Source organism: Pundamilia nyererei, unplaced genomic scaffold (assembly GCF_000239375.1).
Source record: "Pundamilia nyererei isolate P.nyererei 1_Seehausen unplaced genomic scaffold, PunNye1.0 scaffold00006, whole genome shotgun sequence".
NCBI classification, from domain to species: domain Eukaryota; kingdom Metazoa; phylum Chordata; class Actinopteri; order Cichliformes; family Cichlidae; genus Pundamilia; species Pundamilia nyererei.
This window is the reverse complement of record NW_005187407.1, coordinates 1-8445: the sequence shown is the minus strand read 5'-3', so window position 1 is coordinate 8445 and position 8445 is coordinate 1.

Genomic DNA, 8445 nt, shown 5'->3' with positions numbered 1-8445 from the left:
CCCCCCCCACCTCTGCACCACCATGGCTCCCTGTGAAGGAGTAGGGGCTGAGTGCAGAGTGAGAGCCTGCTGGGATGTTTATGTTGCAGCTCAAGATTGTCTTCAATCATACGTAGAGCTGTTTGACAGGTTGCAGCAGCAGACTTTGGCCTCTGTTTACCTCTTCCAATTTCTGTGAGGGTTTGTATGTACAATAAGAGGAGCTCGGCAAGGATACATTTAGCAGGAACATAGAGAGGTGGACCAAAACTATAAGAAAATCAAGAAAATGCTTTTTTTTGTTTGTTTGACTGGCACAGTGAAGAAAGCAGGACAGATTTTGATTCTTCTTCTTCTTTTGTGAAATCACAGTGATATGTGAAAAAAATAAAGCTTACATAAAGCAAGCTGATTTGGGTGTCTTCCTAGTGATGTCTCTCAAAAGTCAGTAGGCATGATGTGAGAATAGAGATATGAGATGAGGTTTTCCTGACAAGAAGTGTGTGACTGCTAATGAGAAACTAAAAATTTTAAATTGTGTCAGTTTTATTGGAACTATGTGCAGCAGTTGACAGTTAGTCTGCTGTTTGGCTGACATTTACTTTGAAATCCGGGATGGACAATGTTGGAGCAAGCAGATATTTAGACAAGGCAGTGGTCTGTTCTGCAGAACTGGCCTGAGAAGCTGTAATTTTTGGAAGCGAGCTGAGCCTCCAATGTTAACAGGAAACGTGTGCTGGTCTCAATGTATACACATGGCCTCAACAAATAAGCAGTATAATACAATATCAACGCTGTGGCTCTGTAGAAAAAGGGCTTACAAAAAAAAAAGGAAGGAAAGTTATACAGTCCAAAATAGGCTGAGAGGAAGGGAGAGCAGACAGATGGAGTTAGTTTCACAAAAAATTCATTTTTATAAATTGCACAAAGAAAGAAGGGAAATTTTGAGTCACAGACACACATTCACAAACAAATATATTTGTTTAAATTCAAACATCTGCACTCTGCATCTTGACTGCAGCATATTAATGGAAGATTTACTTGTATTTGAACTGAGGTAGGTCTCTGTGGGAGGGCCACTGGAAAAAGTGACACATTTAAGAGTATGAAACTAATAAGCTGTCCAGACCTCTGTTTACTCACTCAGACCTCCTGTTCAGTTTGGTCGCAATAACAGCGGGAACTGTTACCTTTCTGGAATGTAAGCTCATAAACAAGCTGCATTAATTCTTGTTAGGGGAAAATTGTTTCAGCTGCGCAGAGAATGGATGCTCACTTTGGTGTTTGTAAATGCATCTTTCAAACGTTTCCTATTAAATATTGATGATGCATTTCAAATTTATAATTTAATATAACTTCCTTGTAAATGTCCGTAGTGTGTCAGTGGTGGCAGTTTGAGCTCAAGAGCTGTATTAATGGGAATGAAAGGTATTTAGCAGTTCTCGGAATACCAGCGCTCTTCTCAGGTGTGCCTAATAGCGTAATAAACCTATAATTGAAGGATTTTGTGTTGGTTTGTCAGAGGAATGAAGTGCACATATGGCGTCCTGAAAATGTAAAAATAATTAGAAATGGATTCACAATGTCTATTTTAAATCAAGCAGAAATGTCAGAGTTGTAAATAAATCCAATATATCGAGTGCAAAAAACAGCAGTTTCTTGAGCGTAAACTATGCCGCAGCATCATGTATAGAATTAAAACTACTGAAATGTTGGATGAAGAGAGCCAGGGAAGGGAAGGAAATACGGTGGCCAAAACAGAGAAGAAAAATCTGTTTTCATGTTTACATTTATCGCCATGTGTAATTTTGCGTGCAATAAAATGACTGTGCTCTGGGACTCGTGTGCCATGTTTGGCTTTAATCTGCCAAGAGAATATAAAAAAAAGACTTGTGATGCTAACTTGTTCACCATTTTGGTGAGTGTTTGCTATAGAGGTTGATGGCATTAACTGAGAAAATTATTGCTAAAAACCCAGTCACGCAGGCCTAGCAGCCACTTGTTACTAGGTAAAAATGGTTGGAAAATATCTCCTTGTGATTGCTTTGGTCAACAAGTATTTTGTTGTGGTCATAGTTTGAATGGAAATTATAGATTTCCACTACCCATCTCTTCTCTGTAAAATTTGCAACACATATGGGCTTTTGGGGTTTGAGTTTTTCAAGTTTACTTCTGCTAGGCTAATTTTTTACCACATATTTGCAGACAAACATAAAAAAACTAGAGGAAACCCTGGCAATCTGCTCAGCAACCAAAGCAATCAATAGAAGGTTTTTAACATGGCTCCTTCCTTACAACCAATTTCATCCAGGGACATCCAGCAACCTCCAGGAACCACTGCTAACCAGTCAGGGAATACAGATTTTTCCCTAGCAACCAGTGGTTGTATCACATCCAATATGGCAGATAACTCTTAAGCAATATATGTCTGACGTAATGTGAAACCTCAGTAAGTTACCAGCTTCGACATGCTATTGTCCACTAAGTCTACAGCTCATTGGGTAGTAGGCTCATCATTTCTCACCGCTGAGATGATCAATTACCAGCTGATTGGGCAAAGATATACACTTCTCCAACTTCTTGGTCTAATCGCTAAATACAATAATTTGATTTCTGACTGAAGTGTGCTTAATGACCAAATATTCAGAGTACTGGATGGTGTCACCATGCCTATGTCCATCCTTTATGTACACAGTCTATGAGTAGGTCTAAAGCACTGAGTAAGGAAAATAGTCTTTATGTAAATTCTACTGTGTTTCCTCATTATCTTAATTAGAAAGGTTTAATAGACGTGGCACACTAACCAGGCTTCATCATAGCTGATAACCTAGCACTCCACTTTCTTGTTCTGGTCCAAAAATGTTAACACTAACGTTTTAAAAGCCGGGATTCACAAAAAAGTGGGTGACATCATAGTTATTGTGGCAATCTTTTATATACAGTCTGTATTTTAAATTCAACTACAGCAGCATTTCACAAAGCTAGCATTATATTGTGTATTATATACTGTATAATTATACATTGTTACTCAAAAGACAAACAACAGACAACAAAGGCAAAAGCACTACAATTCTATTCAAGCAATGTCTCTCTTCACCACATTTTTGTTGGGGATGTTTTACCCTAATCTTAAATAATGACGAAAGATGAATAAAAGCACAGCTTTGCACTGTGGACTGAATTAGACAGCATGCGGGTGAAAGCTCATCTATCATTAAACCCTCTCATTACATTGATTGGGATGTTTGCAAGACTTTTAATTATGATGCTTTTTTGCATCAGCTGTGCTGGAATTTGGGCTTTTTGACAAAATGTCAATATTTCTTTGGGAAAATTTACTTTGGTGCAGCCACATTTGATTCTGGATTGTTTTGACCATCAGAACACATTAAGAAAAAAGAGATAATGAGGACACACCAGGCTTGGAAATGTTGGAACATGGATCTTTTTTTAAAAATTGTTGCTCCCTAGTTGAAATACAGACACAACAAGGGAATTTTCTCATTCGCTGCTCTTTTTCAAGTCACATTTCTTCCACGTTTATGGAGTGGAGGAAAAAAGGGGGGAATGAATAAGTGGAACAGAGACAGGGAAACAAGCTGGGACTATAGGTTATATTCATTTTAATAACACTGCTTAAACTGTGGTAAATACCTATAGAATATGTGCTGAGACCACCTGCTGCCAAACCACTGCGTCTGACTCGGGTTTCTTCTGACTCATGAATGTGGCGTCACAGTCATCGTCTGCTTATTTTCTTCACAATGCCATGAAGTCATAGCTTAAGCGGCCCAAACACGGTTAAATCCGGGACATATACGGTGATAGCATGAGCAGAACGAAGAGGGGTATTTATGGTTGCTTCACTGGACATCTGCAATCAGAGGATTATGAAACCTGTCTAACTTATCCCCATCACGGTAACATCACACCTGCACTTCTGTGCGCTTAGCTATGTGCATTTCTGGTTTATGTCTTTGGGCATCAGGGCTGTTTTGGTTAAGTGTCTAGTGTGCTTACTGTGAGGTCTGAGTTGAGCAGGGGAAAATAGCTGTCATAATTACCCAAGCCTGTATCTTGTAGCTGAAATCCAATCCCTGTTTCCTAATTACCGCCTGCAAGCAATCTTGCTAATTTATGCGTATTGGTCAAGAGATGTGGGCATTCCCTTCTGTAACTCTTTTCCAGTCCTGCCAAAATTGTTAGTGGTGAACATTCAACCATAATTTCTGCTGAAAACTTTAAACAGCTTCACATTAAATTGAAGAATGAGGGGTCCCCCTTTTCATCAGCAAGAGAATGACACGGCAGTTTCCACGCAAGGTGTGGATGAATATGTAAATATTTCAAAGAGATAAAACAATACATTAAAGAAGCAAAAGAAATGGTAACAGCCAGAACGTCAGTATGCCTTCTCTCATTTCAGAAAGGAATGGATCAGTGTAAACACAGCTGGATGAGAGTATTTATTAGTTTGATTTAAATTATTGCTTTGCTTTTCTGTAGACTGCCAAAGGCTGTTATGTATACAAAGAATATCAATCTGAATTGACTCTCATGTTTTGCAGCAAAGGTACTTGCTCAGAAGTCTTGGAACTCAGGAGATATCCATCTGCACATTTCAAAAGCAGCATTGTTTAAGATTTTCATCATGTAGTCAAGTGTGATGCAACCAGAGCTTTGTGTGTGTCTGTTGCAATCATTTCTCAATAAATAATGAGGGACAAAAGAAGTTAAAAGAGAAATAAGTGGGTGAAATACTTAGGAAGTTCATAGAAATAAAAGTAAGTTGATATCATGCATCATATTAACACATTGTTTGCAGGCTTTGGTCTCTAGACATCAGAGAAACACCCATTCATCAGTGCTCTCGCCACCATGGTGGTGTGCAGCACAGAAATGCAAACAGTCCGAGACAAAGTCAACATGCGCTTGTATACAGAGGGACTCTGAAATTTGCAATGGGGGGAATGTCAGCTTGAAAGCTGCTCTTGGTTTTATCATTCGTGAGGAGCATGTTGACAAAGACTACAGACTCAAGAGATTCGAGAAATAAAGTACTGGAACTTAAGTTACTTCATCCAAAGTACAGATGTTGTATTATTCATCTGTCCTCACACCAAAACATTTTAATGGAAAACCCAGCACAACGTGGAGCCGCCCTGACATACTATAGAGCTGAAATGAATGTGTAAACAGGTTTTGAAGACACAAAGGTGCAGAAAAAGGCACAGTTTCCTTTGAGCATCTGGAGATAAAATGCAATTATCAGTGATACGCTCCACTTCATGAAAATCAGCGATCTTTGTGGACTGAGCTGTAAACTAAATAGAAATTTGTTTGCATTACTTTTCTGAATACATGTGTGCATTTTAGGCAAGTATGAAGCCTTAGAGTGGAATTATCAAAATAAAAGCATCACTGACTAACTCAGATCCAATCCCGAGTCATATCCTTATCATAAAGATAAAGTCAAACTTTCAGTTGTTGAGTGGGGATTGATGGGATTCTAGCCAACGATCTATTCATCTTGCAGATGACTAATAGTCACATGATCCCATGTGGATAGTTTCACTACGACTCCCCTGGCTTCACCTTGCACAAATAAATTCCTAGCAAGGTTGTGCTTGAACCCACATGCTTTTTCCCCCCTCTCTTTTGTTTCCATGGGGGTTTTTTTATGTTACAGTAGCAAAAGTGTAAAATAGCCCCATAAAGAATTGTTCAGGTGGCTCATTTTGCCGAGAAGGATTAATTACAATTCGGTTAAAATAACCATTTTCCTTATTTTAAAAACTCACAGAGCTTTCACTAGTAATCACCTAAGAAGGCTTACACATACATGCTAATAAGTGCAAGAAAAATGGACCTCGGCTTCAAGGAGGAGGCTTTCCGGTACGTGGCCTTACTGTCGTCGTTTCAAGCAGTCTTCTTTCAAAAAAGGTCATGCGTGACATTAAAGAAAATCCAAGGGGCCTTAAAAAAAACATATTTGGATTCACACATGGACAGTTACAGATGCCTGACATACCACAGAATTGCTCACACAAGTTCATCAGTCGCTCAAACTGTCCACTGCTGACAACTGATCAGAGACTGGCTTCACAAACATTTCAAACACACACACTCCGAATCCCCCTGTGACTACACTGACCTTTGACCTTAGGTGAAGGAGGTTGTTGTCTGATGGTGCGAATCCATTCTCCGTGTGTGAAATCATTTCCTGCCAGTGTCACTGTGAGGGACAAAAGGGGGCGAAACTGGTTGACCTCGAATTGGGTGCCAGAAGGTAAGGGACATCGGCAGAAGGGCACCATATTTTGTAATAATGTGCGGAGTTTTAGTAGCTTGGAAGACACTTATTTATATGAAACCAAATCCTGATACACTGGGACAGCAGCATGTAAATGACTTTATTATGTAAAGTGTTACAAAGGCCAGCTTCATTTTGTTGATCATGCTTAGGTAAAATAGTGTCATCGCTATACTTTTACCCAACCCGAGCCTAACCCTATATTTGCTATAAACCATGGCGCTGAGGGCCGTCTCTAACAAACAGAACCTTTTATATGATAAAACCAAAACCCTCATTGTTTGCAGTTTATGTCAGAATGGGCGTCTGTGTATATAGACCCAGCAAGGGAAAAAGGCCAAAAAATGGAGGAATCTGCTTTGAGCAGCATTTGTAAACAACACAAACATAATCAGCATCTTTAGAGCCACATCTGGCTCTTGTCGAATTTGGGCCTGGGTTGAGATTCAGAGACCAATGTTCAATTGTTTCCTCAGAGTTATTTTGTTGCATGCCACAGGAGGGAAAAAACAAAATGCTTGGTATGCAAAACATTGGCATTTTCAGGAACAAATGGCTAAACCTGTCACATACTGTCTACTACTTTTAGACAATATCTGTCACAACAGTAAAGAAAAAAGAACGTAACAAGGTGGTAGGTGGTATGTTCCATCCACTTAAGCGTAGCTGAAGACCAAGGAGACCCCCAGTGGCAACAGCACACCCTGATGGCAGTGGTCTCCTCCAAGAGGAGAATGGGCCCTCCCACACCTCAAAACCTATTCAAGGACCCCTCAAGGAATCATCCGATCATCCACTTGAAAAAGCGCAGCCTCACATCACTTCACATTCACTGCCACTTCCTGGTGACAGAGGTCCCGTGTTCCCATGCTCCAACAGGTCAAAGCTGTGTGGTTGGAATGAAGGGGACCGACACAGAATTACAGAGATGATTTTAATGTTGGTCAGTGTATAAAGTCTAGAGTTAGATGTAGATAATCTGTTGCTATTGACAAAGACGGCATTGTAGTTTCCTACTTCTTGCAGATTGATATGTCAGATTTATGCATTCTCATACATCTGAACAGGAGTGCAGATTTTGACAGCCCACTTTTATGAGTACATATTTGTGGCACTGAATCACATTGGTTTATATCAAATCAATACACCACAAGCCTGAAAAGTAAAACAAACATACTACAGTGAGGTTTTTTTAAAATTTGCCATTACTCATTCAAGGCATTAGTAACTACTGCGTGTGTTTTTCCTAGTATTTCTGGAAGCATGGCTGCAAAAAACATATGCTGCTATGCTTTTTAAATAGAAATGAAGCAGAACAGAGCTTGGGTTGAATGTCTTACAGTAAAAATTCCAGTGAATATCATATATGGCTTCTGCCTTGTATTTAGCAGACATCGTGAAGTCACAGCATATATACAGAGCACTATTACAGTGCTCCAGAGTTGTGTTTAAAAACCATTGTGCTGTGATGAGAGAGCCCCAGGGGAACCTCCTCTTCTTCTTTACGAGAAAGGCCTTAATTCATAGAGACAAACCAAGCCGTCGTTATATTTAACAGAGTGTCGTAAACATTCCTGCATACTGGATCTAAATGGCAAGTGTGTCTGGTAAGATAGACGGTTGGGTAAACAAACAGTGATGTGACCTTACAACATATACACAGGTTTCCCATGCAGGCACATCTGTATGAATGATAGCTATAGGTGGGAATGCACCTTGGGCTGCTTTTAATTTAACACTCTCTGTGTTCATTCATTCTGTGTGTTATCTTTGTCTTAAAGTATCACATATTATTTTTAGATGTTCCCAACCACTCGAACCTGAATAACACAGTTGAATGAGTGGTCATTTAATTCTGTTGTTTTCATTCTAATTCTGTTCTTTGTTTTAAACTTCCTTTGTTTACATTCAAATTCTGTTGTTTTCATTCAAAGTCCGTTGTTTTCTTTCTAATTCTGTTCTTTTCATTCAAATTCCATTGTTTTGATTCAAATTCCATTGTTTGTTCTCAAATTCTGTTGTTTTCATTAAAATCCCATCGTTTTCATGTTAATTCCGTTGTTTTCATTCTAATTCTGTTGTTTGTTTTAAACCTCCATTGTTTTCTTTCAAATTCTGTTGTTTTCATTCAAATTCTGTTGTTTTCATTTTAA